This window comes from Heterodontus francisci, chromosome 28 (genome assembly GCF_036365525.1).
Source record: "Heterodontus francisci isolate sHetFra1 chromosome 28, sHetFra1.hap1, whole genome shotgun sequence".
NCBI lineage: Eukaryota > Metazoa > Chordata > Chondrichthyes > Heterodontiformes > Heterodontidae > Heterodontus > Heterodontus francisci.
Window position 1 is genome coordinate 43416942 of NC_090398.1, and position 17373 is coordinate 43434314.

The following is a 17373-nucleotide window of genomic DNA, read 5'->3' on the forward strand; positions in this document are numbered from 1 at the left end:
TCTAAAGGTGAGACGGGTTGGGTATTCTCTGTCTCACCTCTGTTCAGGTAACATCTACCTGAAACTTACAGCTCCTTACTATATGCATACATTGCTATGTATTTTGTCCTCCTCAAACTTCGAAATTGTGGGCCCGTTAAAAACATTGTTCTCCGTACAGTTTTCTGTGTCACCTCACTGCATAGTTCTGCCCAGTAAGCAAAAAGGATCAGTTCACGACGAAACTCTCAAAGAAAAGCAAAATGCTGCGGATGCTGGAAATCTGAAATAAAAACAAGAAATGCTGGAAATACTCAGCAGGTCTGGCAGCATCTGTGTAGAGAGAAGCAGAGTTAACGTTTCAGGTGAGTGACCTTTGATCAGAATATTTGCAGCACTGTCTGTTTTTATTTCAGATTTCCAGCATTCACAGCATTGTGTTTTTATTAACATGAACGGATTGCTCAGCAACAAGTGGAAATCATTGTACAGCATTCTATTAATCAAAACGCCGGGGAAGCACAGTGCAGCAAGCGATGGTGGTATAGTGGTGAGCATAACTGCCTTCCAAGCAGTTGGTTCGGGTTCGATTCCCGTCCATCGCAATCTTAAATTGCAGGTTTACTTTATGTTGCAGTATTTTACAAACGAAAAGGTTTCAAAGCCTTGACAGAATTGAAGTTGATAAAATATTCTCATCATCCAATCAGATTCATTCTCCTGCTTGATCAGCGTCGCCCTGGAGCAAGTTTGTTTCCTTCAAGTGTTTCTCCAATTTCCTATTGAAATCATTGATTGTCTCTGCTTCCACCACACTTGTGGACAGACAGTTGCAGCAGGTATAACAAAAAGTGCTTCCTCACATTTCCCTGCATCTCTTTCCCAAAACCATCAATCTGTGTCTCCTAGTCCTTGTACCATCAACTAATGGGAACAGGTTCTCCTTGTCTAACTTACCTACACCTGTATTAAATTTCCCCTCAATCCACATTGCTGTGAGGAGAACAACCACTTACTTAGATAACACAATCCAGAGCCATCTATCCAAGCTTTTCAATAACAAAAGAATAGTTGTGTTGTAAGTAGTATAGATAGGAGCATAACATCAAGAGACTTTGATAGATCAACTGATTGTCTCTGCCCAATGCACCAGATTTTCTGTATCACCTGAACACTGCTCACCGCTGTGTAATGTTTAGAGTATTTTCATGGCTTATATTTATGCAAGAACTGCAATGTCAAAGTTGGATTGTAAAGCATGACGGTCATCTTCACTGAACTACGTCAAAATGTCATGTTGAGAGTGGTGTCAGTGTGGAAGATACACGTAGCCATAGGAAAAAAAGGCACGTCATGTAGCTGGAGGGGGATCCACAATGTGGGGGCGATGGACCGTGACATATTTTACGTTTGTGACAAATAAGAACAACTAAAATAATAGGATTAATGATATGCTTTGTACATCAATATATTGAAGTCTGTTTGATCTGTTGCTTGCTTTATTATGAAATTTGTTTTCAAGGCTATACTTTGTTTAAACCTTTGTGTGAGAACAATGGGAGAGACACCAGCACTCCTTGCAGGGAGAGAGAAGAGATAAAGGCAGAATTACAGAAACAAATATCTGGGATCAGCAAGAATGTAACCTTTAGGATCTTTGCTAAAATAGAAAGAATCGGGAAGCATGTGTAATGTGTGTAGATTCAACTATTAACTAACTAGTGTCAAACAATGATGTCAACCTGGACCAATTAGGACACTTAGAACAATTCAAAACTAATATGGTAACATCCTTGCACCACAAAAAGGATAAAAGAAAGGGTGTTACAGGACATCGTCATCACACTTAGACAGGGGTCAACAGAAGATCGTTGGTACTTAAAAGGAGAAGATAGAATACAGTCAAGAAAACACAGCAAGGGATGAAGAAGGAGAGAAGTCCGTGCCGCAGCAAGCACAGAAACAAGAACGGGTGTTGTGTGTTGCTGAATATCTATTACCATTGTTAAGTATTAACTTTGTACATCTTAGTTAAGCCTAATAAACTCTCTGACTTGGTCACATAACTTGAGTTTGTACCTTGTAGGTCTATCTTGGTCAGGAATCTAAAGGTGAGACGGGTTGGGTATTCTCTGTCTCACCTCTGTTCAGGTAACATCTACCTGAAACTTACAGCTCCTTACTATATGCATACATTGCTATGTATTTTGTCCTCCTCAAACTTCGAAATTGTGGTCCCGTTAAAAACATTGTTCTCCGTACAGTTTTCTGCGTCACCTCACTGCATAGTTCTGCCCAGGAAGCAAAAAGGATCAGTTCACTACGAAACTTGAAAATAAAAGCAAAATACTGCGGATGCTGGAAATCTGAAATAAAAACAAGAAATGCTGGAAATACTCAGCAGGTCTGGCAGCATCTGTGTAGAGAGAAGCAGAGTTAACGTTTCAGGTGAGTGACCTTTGATCTGAATATTTGCAGCACTGTCTGTTTTTATTTCAGATTTCCAGCATTCACAGTATTGTGTTTTTATTAACATGAACAGATTGCTCAGCGACAAGTTGAAATCATTGTACAGCATTCTATTAATCAAAACGCCGGAGGTGCACATTGCAGTAAGTGATGGTGGTATAGTGGTGAGCATAGCTGGTTTCCAAGCAGTTGGTTCGGGTTCGATTCCCGGCCATCGTAATCATAAATTGCATGTTTACTTTATGTTGCAGTATTTTACAAACGAAAAGGTTTCAAAGCCTTGACAGAACTGAAGTTGATAAAATATTCTCATCATCCAATCAGATTCATTCTCCTGCTTGATCAGCGTCGCCCTGGAGCAAATTTGTTTCCTACAAGTGTTTCTCCAATTTCCTATTGAAATCATTGATTGTCTCTGCTTCCACCACACTTGTGGACAGACAGTTGCAGCAGGGAAAACAAAAAGTGCTTCCTCACATTTCCCTGCATCTCTTTCCCAAAACCATCAATCTGTGTCTCCTAGTCCTTGTACCATCAACTAATGGGAACAGGTTCTCCTTGTCTAACTTACCTACACCTGTATTAAATTTCCCCTCAATCCACATTGCTGTGAGGAGAACAACCACTTACTTAGATAACACAATCCAGAGCCATCTATCCAAGCTTTTCAATAATAAAAGAATAGTTGTGTTGTAAGTAGTATAGATAGGAGCATAACATCAAGAGACTTTGATAGATCAACTGATTGTCTCTGCCCAACGCACCAGATTTTCTGTTTCACCTGAACACTGCTCACCGCTGTGTAATGTTTAGAGTATTTTCATGGCTTATATTTATGCAAGAACTGCAATGTCAAAGTTGGATTGTAAAGCATGACGGTCATCTTCACTGAACTACGTCAAAATGTCATGTTGAGAGTGGTGTCAGTGTGGAAGATACACGTAGCCATAGGAAAAAAAAGGCACGTCATGTAGCTGGAGGGGGATCCACAATGTGGGGGCGATGGACCGTGACATATTTTACGTTTGTGACAAATAAGAACAACTAAAATAATAGGATTAATGATCTGCTTTGTACATCAATATATTGAAGTCTGTTTGATCTGTTGCTTGCTTTATTATGAAATTTGTTTTCAAGGCTATACTTTGTTTAAACCTTTGTGTGAGAACAATGGGAGAGACACCAGCACTCCTTGCAGGGAGAGAGAAGAGATAAAGGCAGAATTAAAGAAAAATATGTCTGGGATCAGCAAGAATGTAACCTTTAGGATCTTTGCTAAAATAGAAAGAATCGGGAAGCATCTGTAACGTGTGTAGATTCAACTATTAACTAACTAGTGTCAAACAATGATGTCAACCTGGACCAATTAGGACACTTAGAACAATTCAAAACTCATATGGTAACATCCTTGCACCACAAAAAGGATAAAAGAAAGGGTGTTACAGGACATCGTCATCCCACTTAGAAAGGGGTCAACAGAAGATCGTTGGAACTTAAAAGGAGAAGAAAATACAGCAAGGGATGAAGAAGGAGAGAAGTCCGTGCCGGAGCAAGCACTGAAACAAGAACAGGTGTTGTGTGATACTGCATATCTATTACCATTGTTAAGTATTAACTTTGTACATCTTAGTTAAACCTAATAAACTCTCTGACTTGGTCACATAAATTGAGTTTGTACCTTGTAGGTCTATCTTGGTCAGGAATCTAAAGGTGAGACGGGTTGGGTATTCTCTGTCTCACCTCTGTTCAGGTAACATCTACCTGAAACTTACAGCTCCTTACTATATGCATACATTGCTATGTATTTTGTCCTCCTCAAACTTCGAAATTGTGGGCCCGTTAAAAAGTTTGTTCTCCGTACAGTTTTCTGTGTCACCTCACTGCATAGTTCTGCCCAGTAAGCAAAAAGGATCAGTTCACGACGAAACTCTCAAAGAAAAGCAAAATGCTGCGGATGCTGGAAATCTGAAATAAAAACAAGAAATGCTGGAAATACTCAGCAGGTCTGGCAGCATCTGTGTAGAGAGAAGCAGATTTAACGTTTCAGGTGAGTGACCTTTGATCAGAATATTTGCAGCACTGTCTGTTTTTATTTCAGATTTCCAGCATTCACAGCATTGTGTTTTTATTAACATGAACGGATTGCTCAGCAACAAGTGGAAATCATTGTACAGCATTCTATTAATCAAAACGCCGGGGAAGCACAGTGCAGCAAGCGATGGTGGTATAGTGGTGAGCATAACTGCCTTCCAAGCAGTTGGTTCGGGTTCGATTCCCGTCCATCGCAATCTTAAATTGCAGGTTTACTTTATGTTGCAGTATTTTACAAACGAAAAGGTTTCAAAGCCTTGACAGAATTGAAGTTGATAAAATATTCTCATCATCCAATCAGATTCATTCTCCTGCTTGATCAGCGTCGCCCTGGAGCAAGTTTGTTTCCTTCAAGTGTTTCTCCAATTTCCTATTGAAATCATTGATTGTCTCTGCTTCCACCACACTTGTGGACAGACAGTTGCAGCAGGTATAACAAAAAGTGCTTCCTCACATTTCCCTGCATCTCTTTCCCAAAACCATCAATCTGTGTCTCCTAGTCCTTGTACCATCAACTAATGGGAACAGGTTATCCTTGTCTAACTTACCTACACCTGTATCAAATTTCCCCTCAATCCACATTGCTGTCAGGAGAACAACCACTTACTTCGATAACACAATCCGGAGCCATCTATCCAAGCTTTTCAATGACAAAAGAATAGTTGTGTTGTAAGTAGTATAGATAGGAGCATAACATCAAGAGACTTTGATAGATCAACTGATTGTCTCTACCCAACGCACCAGATTTTCTGTATCACCTGAACACTGCTCACCGCTGTGTAAAGTTTAGAGTATTTTCATGGCTTACATTTATGCAAGAACTGCAATGTCAAGGTTGGATTGTAAAGCATGACGGTCATCTTCACTGAACTACGTCAAAATGTCATGTTGAGAGTGGTGTCAGTGTGGAAGATACACGTAGCCATAGGAAAAAAAAAGGCACGTCATGTAGCTGGAGGCGGATCCACAATGTGGGGGCGATGGACCGTGACATATTTTACGTTTGTGACAAATAAGAACAACTAAAATAATAGGATTAATGATCTGCTTTGTACATCAATATATTGAAGTCTGTTTGATCTGTTGCTTGCTTTATTATGAAATTTGTTTTCAGGGCTATACTTTGTTTAAACCTTTGTGTGAGAACAATGGGAGAGACACCAGCACTCCTTGCAGGGAGAGAGAAGAGATAAAGGCAGAATTAAAGAAAAAAATGTCTGGGATCAGCAAGAATGTAACCTTTAGGATCTTTGCTAAAATAGAAAGAATCGGGAAGCATCTGTAACGTGTGTAGATTCAACTATTAACTAACTAGTGTCAAACAATGATGTCAACCTGGACCAATTAGGACACTTAGAACAATTCAAAACTCATATGGTAACATCCTTGCACCACAAAAAGGATAAAAGAAAGGGTGTTACAGGACATCGTCATCACACTTAGAAAGGGGTCAACAGAAGATCGTTGGAACTTAAAAGGAGAAGATAGAATACAGTCAAGAAAATACAGCAAGGGATGAAGAAGGAGAGAAGTCCGTGCCGGAGCAAGCACTGAAACAAGAACAGGTGTTGTGTGATACTGCATATCTATTGCCATTGTTAAGTATTAACTTTGTACATCTTAGTTAAGCCGAATAAACTCTCTGACTTGGTCACATAACTTGAGTTTGTACCTTGTAGGTCTATCTTGGTCAGGAATCTAAAGGTGAGACGGGTTGGGTATTCTCTGTCTCACCTCTGTTCAGGTAACATCTACCTGAAATTTACAGCTCTTTACTATATGCATACATTGCTATGTATTTTGTCCTCCTCAAACTTCGAAATTGTGGGCCCGTTAAAAACATTGTTCTCCGTACAGTTTTCTGCGTCACCTCACTGCATAGTTCTGCCCAGTAAGCAAAAAGGAACAGTTCACTACGAAACTCTAAAATCAAAGCAAAATACTGCGGATGCTGGAAATCTGAAATAAAAACAAGAAATGCTGGAAATACTCAGCAGGTCTGGCAGCATCTGTGCAGAGAGAAGCAGAGTTAACGTTTCAGGTGAGTGACCTTCGATCGGAATATTTGCAGCACTGTCTGTTTTTATTTCAGATTTCCAGCATTCACAGTATTGTGTTTTTATTAACATGAACGGATTGCTCAGCGACAAGTTGAAATCATTGTACAGCATTCTATTAATCAAAACGCCGGAGCGGCATAGTGCAGCAAGCGATGGTGGTGTAGTGGTGAGCATAACTGCCTTCCAAGCAGTTGGCCCGGGTTCGATTGCCGGCCATCGCAATCTTAAACTGCAGTTTTACTTGATGTTGCAGTATTTTACAAACGAAAATGTTTCAAAGCCTTGACAGAATTGAAGTTGATAAAATATTCTCATCATCCAATCAGATTCATTCTCCTGCTTGATCAGCGTCGCCCTGGAGCAAGTTTGTTTCCTTCAAGTGTTTCTCCAATTTCCTATTGAAATCATTGATTGTCTCTGCTTCCACCACACTTGTGGACAGACAGTTGCAGCAGGTATAACAAAAAGTGCTTCCTCACATTTCCCTGCATCTCTTTCCCAAAACCATCAATCTGTGTCTCCTAGTCCTTGTCCCATCAACTAATAGGAACAGGTTCTCCTTGTCTAACTTACCTACACCTGTATCAAATTTACCCTCAATCCACATTACTGTAAGGAGAACAACCACTTACTTAGATAACACAATCCAGAGCCATCTATCCAAGCTTTTCAATAACAAAAGAATAGTTGTGTTGTAAGTAGTATAGATAGGAGCATAACATCAAGAGACTTTGATAGATCAACTGATTGTCTCTGCCCAACGCACCAGATTTTCTGTATCACCTGAACACTGCTCACCGCTGTGTAAAGTTTAGAGTATTTTCATGGCTTACATTTATGCAAGAACTGCAATGTCAAAGTTGGATTGTAAAGCATGACGGTCGTCTTCACTGAACTACGTCAAAATGTCATGTTGAGAGTGGTGTCAGTGTGGAAGATGCACGTAGCCATAGCAAAAAAAAGGCAAGTCATGTAGCTGGAGGGGGATCCACAATGTGGGGGCGATGGACCGTGACATATTTTACGTTTGTGACAAATAAGAACAACTAAAATAATAGGATTAATGATCTGCTTTGTACATCAATATATTGAAGTCTGTTTGATCTGTTGCTTGCTTTATTATGAAATTTGTTTTCAAGGCTATACTTTGTTTAAACCTTTGTGTGAGAACAATGGGAGAGACACCAGCACTCCTTGCAGGGAGAGAGAAGAGATAAAGGCAGAGTTAAAGAAACAAATATCTGGGATCAGCAAGAATGTAACCTTTAGGATCTTTGCTAAAATAGAAAGAATCGGGAAGCATGTGTAATGTGTGTAGATTCAACTATTAACTAACTAGTGTCAAACAATGATGTCAACCTGGACCAATTAGGACACTTAGAACAATTCAAAACTAATATGGTAACATCCTTGCACCACAAAAAGGATAAAAGAAAGGGTGTTACAGGACATCGTCATCACACTTAGACAGGGGTCAACAGAAGATCGTTGGTACCTAAAAGGAGAAGATAGAATACAGTCAAGAAAACACAGCAAGGGATGAAGAAGGAGAGAAGTCCGTGCCGCAGCAAGCACAGAAACAAGAACGGGTGTTGTGTGTTGCTGAATATCTATTACCATTGTTAAGTATTAACTTTGTACATCTTAGTTAAGCCTAATAAACTCTCTGACTTGGTCACATAACTTGAGTTTGTACCTTGTAGGTCTATCTTGGTCAGGAATCTAAAGGTGAGACGGGTTGGGTATTCTCTGTCTCACCTCTGTTCAGGTAACATCTACCTGAAACTTCCAGCTCTTTACTATTCACATACATTGCTATGTATTTTGTCCTCCTCATACTTCCAAATTATGGTCCCTATGAAAGCAATGTTGTTAATTAAGATTTCTGTGTCACCCTGCTGCATACTTCCTCACATTAAAAAGACATCAGTTCACTACTACACTCTGTCTCCTATCCTTTAGCCATCTACCATCTCAGCATACCAGTATCAATTTTTAACATGAACTTCTATTTTCTGTGTAACTCTGTTCTGTACTACTTGATCGAATGCCTTTTAAAAAGCAGATATCCAATATCTACAGTACTACCTTCAGAAAAGTCAACGCCAAGAATTCAATCAGGTTATTTGCACATGATTTGTCCTTAGCAAATCGGTACTGCTTGTCACTTATTAACACATCATTCTTCAAGTTGAAGTTCATTTGATCCTTGACACTTGTCTCCAATTGTTTTCGACCACTGACGATAAAATTAATTGGTCTGCAGTCACCAGCTTTTTCCTTCCCATTTCTGGAACAGGAGTGTAACATTTGCACTGTTTCAGGCAACTGGAACTACTTCAATATCCAAACATCATCGTCAGGACTTCTGTTATCTCCCTCAGTAATCTGAGATGCTTTCTATCTGGACTCATTAACTGAAAGTGATGCCAATCTATTGAGAACCTCCTTTCTGTCTATTTTCATTCTATCCAATATCTCTGTCCCTCTCCTCTACCGAGACATTAACTTCATCCTTGCTTTTGTGAACAGACATATAACGCTCTCATTCATTACCTTTTCCAACACAAGGATATTTCATTTCTTTATCCCGAAAAGCTCCGCAATTTCTTGCACTATCATTTTACATTTTTCTTTACTTATAAATTATTTTTGTTTCTCTTGGAGGCTGCTCATTAATATTTTCTTATACTCTTTTAGAAACATGTTTTGTTTTTTTCCCTGCACTCTCACTATTCTGTCTGGTTGGAATCATGGTGATGTCGAGGATATGGGATATTTGTACAAATCACTGCCATTATTATTTAAGTGATTGGCGCTGCAAACAATCTTTGAGTCACATTGATCAAAATCAAATAATTGGTAAGGTGTGTGAGGCTGAGACTGGAAGGTTGTCTGAATAAGGCAGGTGAGCGGGTGAAGGGGCGGCTCCTCAATTGGCCAAAACACTCTGGTAGAAGTGGAAGAGAGAGTCCGAGTATTTCCAGGATGAAGGATAAACATCTGATAGTCTCTGTTTAATATAATCGGAGTGAAACTCTTGGTCACGGAAATGATACCTGAAAGGCCTTGTGCTGTCAATCTGCCGAGTGTACGGGAGGGAAGGATGGAGTGGAAGAGCCTCTGTATTTCTCCAGGACTGAATTGCAGTGGGTTGGATGTTTAATCAGTTTCTAACTCTACCTGTTGGGTGAGTAGGCGACATAAACGATACCAGTTCCCATCCCTGTGTGACTGTCACTCCTTCTGTTGTGTGTGTGCAGGATTAAACCCTGAATCCCTCTATCCAGCTCTGGCTGCTATATCTGGAAAGATGCTGAGTCTATCAGTAGTTGATCTGCTCAAACCGAGTTCAAGGCCTGATAGTGAACAGAATTTCACATTAATTGTTTGAACAATACTATGTTTGAACAGCAGGTTATGATCGACTGGATCAAAGGCTGGAAAAATTCCTGTCCATAAATCTTTCAAAATGGAGTGTGAGGATCTCATGGTTCCGAGTGTTTCAGGGATACAGGAGTAGAAATCGGCAACTGAGCCCTGAAAATTCACAGCAAAGACTGTGCACATAAGGACATTTAACAACCGGGAGCTGAAACTCTGGGATGGGCTCTATTGTCACTGTGTTTGTGTGTCCGGTATAATCGCGGCAGCTCCGTGTCTCTCTTGTTTAGAATGAAACGATGAAGATCACCATTCGGTATTACTCACATTGACCGCGGGTTTCACTCCGGTTGGACAAACCTTTGCTGGCTGAAATGAATTCTACAAGGTCCCAGCAAACACACCGACTCCCTCCTTCCTCCCATGTTTCTGTCCGATTGTTTTGAGAGGAGGGTCTCAATAATAACAAAGACCCTGCAGGGAGAGACGGCAATTTGAACATCTAAATGGGATCAGCTCCCGGCTTTCTAGGTTATAGATTCCCTCCACCCCTCCCTCCACCCTAACCCCATGTTCAGTTTCATTGTTCACACAGTGATGAGGGTGGAATGGGCAAAGTTCCCATTGAATTCTAAAATAAAAGAAAAATACTGCGGATGCTGGAAATCTGAAATCAGTTCAATAATTTCAGAGCATGACAGCCCCCCACTTTACTTTCATTTTTAGTCATTTTTAGTTATTTTTTCTTCCTTTTGTTTGCATTCCTTTTTACATTTTTTACAATCTTTTTTTGCATTTATATCATTTCATCTTAGTTTGTTCAGTTTGCTCACCCACTGTTTTTTTTCAGGTTGTTTTTCTTCAGGTTTGCACTTGCTGCTGTTCAATATTCAGTATATTCACACCTAATCTGTACTAATGCTTTGTCTTTCAACACACCATTAACATATTGTTTCCCTTTGCTCCGTGACCTTTTGGTCAGCTATGTGGCCTGGTCCAACCTGCACCTTCTCCTTTGTTATCTCTTGCCCCAACCCCCACCTCACTTGTTTATAACCTGTGACTTTTCTAATATTTGTCAGTTCCGAAGAAGGGTCACTGACCCGAAATGTTAACTCTGCTTCTCTTTCCACAGATGCTGCCAGACCTGCTTGTTTCCCATTGAATTCTGTTGCAGCGATCTGCGCACGCGCGGTGTAGCCCCGCCCACTGATGACGTCATAACGACGGGAAAAGCGCATGCGCCCCCCCCAACACTGTCTCTGAGCGTCATTCAGTGAGTGATTGTTTAAATCAGCTGCGAATGGAGACATCCGGGTCCCGGGCTCAGTGAACAAACAACATCTGCTTCCAGCAGCAACACCAGGTTTGGGAGCGAGTCTGCAGATGTGTTCAGAGATTAACATTGAATAGCGGGGAAGTTCAGCGGGAGTCGGGGACTGTGTGGAATGTGCACTCGAGGCCTGGATACCCGAGTCCAACCCGGCTGGTCAGTATTGAAATTTAAATAAACTGACCGGAGCTGGGAGTGCGGCTCGGAACTGAGTCTGCGCAGTCACACCGGTGCCGTCACTTTGCCGTCATCACGCATGCGCTGCAGCTTCTTGCAGGTTGAGTGTCAGGAAGGGAAGTGAAGGGATGGTCGGGTCGGGTTCGGGTGCGCTGTGGTTCGGTCATGTACTGTGTGTGTGTGCAGACTAGAGTCCTGACAGTGAACAGGTTATATTTTTAATACAAATACTGTATATTTTATAATCATTTTGTAATAATTAATCACTCTTTGCATTTCAGCTGCTCACTGGATAAACTTGCAGCAAGTATTTCAACCTGTAAAGCAGGAGTCTAGGTAATGTATAATGATATTTACTGAGCCTTCGGGCAATTGCTGTGTTTAGTTTAAGCAATACAGATACTGGTACAGTGTGGCACAACCTGTCTGGACACAACTCCATGGGTTTCTGTTTAACTCATGACCAAACAATCACTGGCTTCGCGGCTCCAATCTTCATCTTTTTAAACAACATTTCACGTCCGATTAATACTGTGTTTGTCCGACCCGAGCCCAAGAGCTCGACCCGGAAGAGTGACCGACCCAAACCCGACACATGTCGTCAAGTCTTGTCGGGTTCGGGTCTGGTAGCCGGCCTTTAGCAGGTACTGGTCCTGGGACATGGAGTGAGTCGGGGGAAAGAGAGAGGTATTTCTCAGGCAGTGTCTGGACAGGGTGAGAGAGACAGAATGAGAAGTACTCACTATTGAAAATCATTGCTGCTTTCTGTCTCCAAACTGTAATGAATGTTCCCGGTTCAGATCCAGAGTCTCACTGTTCATTGTTATTATACAGTGAACAGCAGAAAAAAATGGCCGCACTAACGATGTGGCGGGTTTTTAAAGACTAGGTGAGAAGTTTAAGGACACATTTTAAACAGCGTCTGCTTGTTTTCCCTTCAACAATAGGACTTGGAAGTTGAAATATGACTTAAAGCCTGGCTGCCTGACCCAAACACAACTAGACCCGACTATATGTGTCCAAAGGTGATTTTACATTACTGTACACTATGGATGTAAAACAAATGCTGTCTACTGGAGAATGTTTAGCAGTGGAAAGTCCTGTAGCCGGAAAACGTAAATCTTCTGTGTGGGAACATTTCAATGTTGTTGTTTTCCGCAATAGTAAAAGTTCAAGTGGATTTGTACAATGTAAATCTTGCAAACTTCTACTAAAGTATCACAGCAAAAAGACAGGAAATTCATCTTTGCAGCGGCACACTGTCAAAGGATGTACTCGACCCACAGCAGGGCCAAGTCAGTCAGACTTAACTTCCTTTGTACGGACAAGAAAAAAAAACTTACCCACTCACAAGAAATCAGAAATTATAGACAAATGCGTGAGTTTCTGTTGCAAGGATATTCCATCTTGCCAAACTGTCTCTGGTGAAGGGTTTGTTGAGCTAGCACAAGAGCTTATCAATGTGGGTGCGACATACGGTCAAGTATCAGCATCAAGTGTGTTACCAAATCCAAGTACAGTTTCAAGAAGGTGTCGTGATGTGGCCAAAGAAAAGAGAAAAGAACTAATTTCTCAGATTACTGACATACTGAAGGATGTGAATGTGGGAATGACAACTGACATGTGGACGGACGACTGCAATAAAATCCATTATATGTCGATAACTTGTCATTACATCACAGTAGATTTTAAACTTCATGTCAAAGTTTTAACAACAGCAATGTTTCCACTGGAGGACGTCAAAACTGGCGGAAACATCAGGCAGGAGATTTTAAATCTGCTCGTGAATACATTTGGATTCGACCCAGCAAATTTCCATAAACTAGTCTGGGTGACAGATCAAGGCACTAACATAGTGTTTGATCTTGGACCATATCAACGTCTGGATTGTCAGTGCCATGTATATAACACGGTCCTTCAACATTCACTTGATCCAAAGGAATTCGCTTCTGAAGCTCTGGATGTTGTAGAAACTATACATCATGCCAAAGACTTGGTGACATATATTAAACAGTCTGGTCTTGCTGCACAGTTATCTAAAACTTTAAATCCAATAGAAGAAACGAGGTACAGTACTGTGTATCTGACACTGAATTCAATTCAGGATATTTATCATGAGCTGCACGAGAAACTGGAACAGCGTGGGGAAAACTACAGGCCGGAAAATATCACCCCTGATGTCTTGCACTTTTTGGTGGATTTCCTCCGACCGTTTTATGAAGCTCAGAGGGAACTCGAGGGAGACCAATATCCTACATTGAACCTGGTAATTCCGTGGTTTGAGAAACGTAAACGTCTCTGTATGCCACATTCTTCAGATACTCCAATGCAAGCAGTTGTCAGGGAACGGCACAGACAGTGGCTTCTGAAGAATGTAAAATAAATGACGAGCACAAGATAGCAACATTTCCCTGGCCTAAATTTAATCAGCTACGAATGTTATCCAGCCATGATAGGGAAGAAGTTTATTCTGAAGAGTGCAGACTTATCAATAACATTAAAACAGAAGTCCCGGTGAAGGAAACAACAGTGGTTGATAATGAAACTACAGCTGCCAAAAAAGCAGTGACTGCATTTTCTGAATGAGAGAATGTTCATGAAGAAATAGACACAAATGATGAAGTGCAGCAGTACACAGCACAGACCTGCTGTGTTGGCGATGGAAAACGAACGTGATCTGTTGGGCTGGTGGAAGGAACACAGTGTTACATACCCTAAATTGACCAGGCTGGCGAGAAGTGTACTTTGCATTCCGGCGAGCTGCAGCATCAGGGAGAGGAACTTCAACGTAGCTGGAAGGACAATCAACCAGTGGAGGACTGTCTTTCAGCCTTCCACTGTTGACTCTATTCTTTTTTTACATGACAATTTATAAGACATTTTGTTGTTTTTGCTGGATCTGTCACTGAGACAACTGACTAGCTCGGCCTGTAACTGAGACTACTTAAATGCTATGTCTCTAACTGAGACTACTGACTTGCCCTCTCTGTAACTGAGACTACGAACTTGCCCTGTCTGTGACTGAGAATACTTACTTGCTCTGTCTGTAAGTGAGACTACTTACTTGCTCTGTCTGTAAGTGAGACTACTTACTTGCTCTGTCTGTAAGTGAGACTACTTACTTGCTCTGTCTGTGACTGAGACTACTTACTTGCTCTGTCTGTGACTGAGACGACTTTCTTGCTCTGTCTATGACTGAGACTACTTACTTGCCCTGTCTGTAACTGAGACGACTTACTTGCTCTGTCTGTGACTGAGACTACTTACTTGCTCTGTCTGTGACTGGCACTACTTACTTGCCCTGTCTGTAAGTGAGACGACTTACTTGCCCTGTCTGTAAGTGAGACGACTTACTTGCCCTGTCTGTAAGTGAGACGACTTACTTGCCCTGTCTGTAAGTGAGACGACTTAGTTGCCCTGTCTGTAAGTGAGACGACTTAGTTGCCCTGTCTGTAAGTGAGACGACTTAGTTGCCCTGTCTGTAAGTGAGACGACTTACTTGCCCTGTCTGTAAGTGAGACGACTTACTTGCCCTGTCTGTAAGTGAGACGACTTACTTGCCCTGTCTGCAAGTGAGACGACTTACATGCCCTGTCTGTAAGTGAGACGACTTACATGCCCTGTCTGTAAGTGAGACGACTTACTTGCCCTGTCTGTAAGTGAGACTACTTACTTGCTCTGTCTGTACGTGAGACTACTTACTTGCCCTGTCTGTAAGTGAGACTACTGACTTGCCCTGTCTGTGACTGAGACTACTTACTTGCCCTGTCTGTAACTGAGATAACTTACTTGCTCTGTCTGTGACTGAGACTACTTACTTGCTCTGTATGTAACTGAGATAACTTACTTGCTCTGTCTGTGACTGAGACTACTTACTTGTCCTGTCTGTAACTGAGATAACTTACTTGCTCTGTCTGTGACTGAGACAACTTACTTGCTCTGTCTGTGACTGAGACTACTTACTTGTCCTGTCTGTAACTGAGACTACTTACTTGTCCTGTCTGTAACTGAGACTACTTACTTGTCCTGTCTGTAACTGAGACTACTTACTTGTCCTGTCTGTAACTGAGACTACTTACTTGCTCTGTCTGTAACTGAGACTACTTACTTGCTCTGTCTGTAACTGAGACTACTTACTTGCTCTGTCTGTAACTGAGATTACTTACTTGCTCTGTCTGCAACTGAGACTACTTACTTGCGATCTCTGTAACTGAGACTACTTACTTGCGATCTCTGTAACTGAGACTACTTACTTGCGATCTCTGTAACTGAGACTACTTACTTGCCCTGTCTGTAACTGAGATAACTTACTTGCTCTGTCTGTGACTGTGACTACTTACTTGTCCTGTCTGTAACTGAGACTACTTACTTGTCCTGTCTGTAACTGAGACTACTTAATTGTCCTGTCTGTAACTGAGACTACTTACTTGTCCTGTCTGTAACTGAGACTACTTACTTGCTCTGTCTGTAACTGAGATTACTTACTTGCTCTGTCTGCAACTGAGACTACTTACGTGCTCTGTCTTTAACTGTGACTACTTACTTGCTCAGTCTGTAACTGAGACTACTTACTTGCTCTGTCTGTAACTGAGACTACTTACTTGTTCTGTCTGTAACTGAGACTACTTACTTGCTGTGTCTGTAACTGAGACTACTTACTTGCTGTGTCTGTAACTGAGACTACTTGCTGTGTCTGTAACTGAGACTACTTACTTGCTGTGTCTGTAACTGAGACGACTTACTTGCTCTGTCTGTGACTGAGACTACTTACTTGCTCTGTCTGTGACTGGCACTACTTACTTGCCCTGTCTGTAAGTGAGACGACTTACTTGCCCTGTCTGTAAGTGAGACGACTTACTTGCCCTGTCTGTAAGTGAGACGACTTACTTGCCCTGTCTGTAAGTGAGACGACTTAGTTGCCCTATCTGTAAGGGAGACGACTTAGTTGCCCTGTCTGTAAGTGAGACTACTTAGTTGCCCTGTCTGTAAGTGAGACGACTTAGTTGCCCTGTCTGTAAGTGAGACGACTTACTTGCCCTGTCTGTAAGTGAGACGACTTACTTGCCCTGTCTGTAAGTGAGACGACTTACTTGCCCTGTCTGCAAGTGAGACGACTTACATGCCCTGTCTGTAAGTGAGACGACTTACATGCCCTGTCTGTAAGTGAGACGACTTACTTGCCCTGTCTGTAAGTGAGACTACTTACTTGCTCTGTCTGTACGTGAGACTACTTACTTGCCCTGTCTGTAAGTGAGACTACTGACTTGCCCTGTCTGTGACTGAGACTACTTACTTGCCCTGTCTGTAACTGAGATAACTTACTTGCTCTGTCTGTGACTGAGACTACTTACTTGCTCTGTATGTAACTGAGATAACTTACTTGCTCTGTCTGTGACTGAGACTACTTACTTGTCCTGTCTGTAACTGAGATAACTTACTTGCTCTGTCTGTGACTGAGACAACTTACTTGCTCTGTCTGTGACTGAGACTACTTACTTGTCCTGTCTGTAACTGAGACTACTTACTTGTCCTGTCTGTAACTGAGACTACTTACTTGTCCTGTCTGTAACTGAGACTACTTACTTGTCATGTCTGTAACTGAGACTACTTACTTGCTCTGTCTGTAACTGAGACTACTTACTTGCTCTGTCTGTAACTGAGACTACTTACTTGCTCTGTCTGTAACTGAGATTACTTACTTGCTCTGTCTGCAACTGAGACTACTTACTTGCGATCTCTGTAACTGAGACTACTTACTTGCGATCTCTGTAACTGAGACTACTTACTTGCGATCTCTGTAACTGAGACTACTTACTTGCCCTGTCTGTAACTGAGATAACTTACTTGCTCTGTCTGTGACTGAGACTACTTACTTGTCCT

At 41.5% G+C, this 17373-nt stretch overlaps 3 non-coding genes across 3 annotated transcripts; all 3 read left to right on the top strand.

Annotated features, from left to right (window-relative positions):
* The first annotated feature begins 512 nt into the window (after window positions 1-512).
* On the top strand, window positions 513-584 carry trnag-ucc (transfer RNA glycine (anticodon UCC)). Its single transcript has one exon. It is a non-coding gene; the product is annotated as a tRNA-Gly (tRNA).
* Window positions 585-4663: 4079 nt separating this feature from the next.
* Window positions 4664-4735, top strand: trnag-ucc (transfer RNA glycine (anticodon UCC)). Its single transcript has one exon. It is a non-coding gene; the product is annotated as a tRNA-Gly (tRNA).
* Window positions 4736-6748: 2013 nt separating this feature from the next.
* Window positions 6749-6820, top strand: trnag-ucc (transfer RNA glycine (anticodon UCC)). Its single transcript has one exon. It is a non-coding gene; the product is annotated as a tRNA-Gly (tRNA).
* Window positions 6821-17373: the final 10553 nt, after the last annotated feature.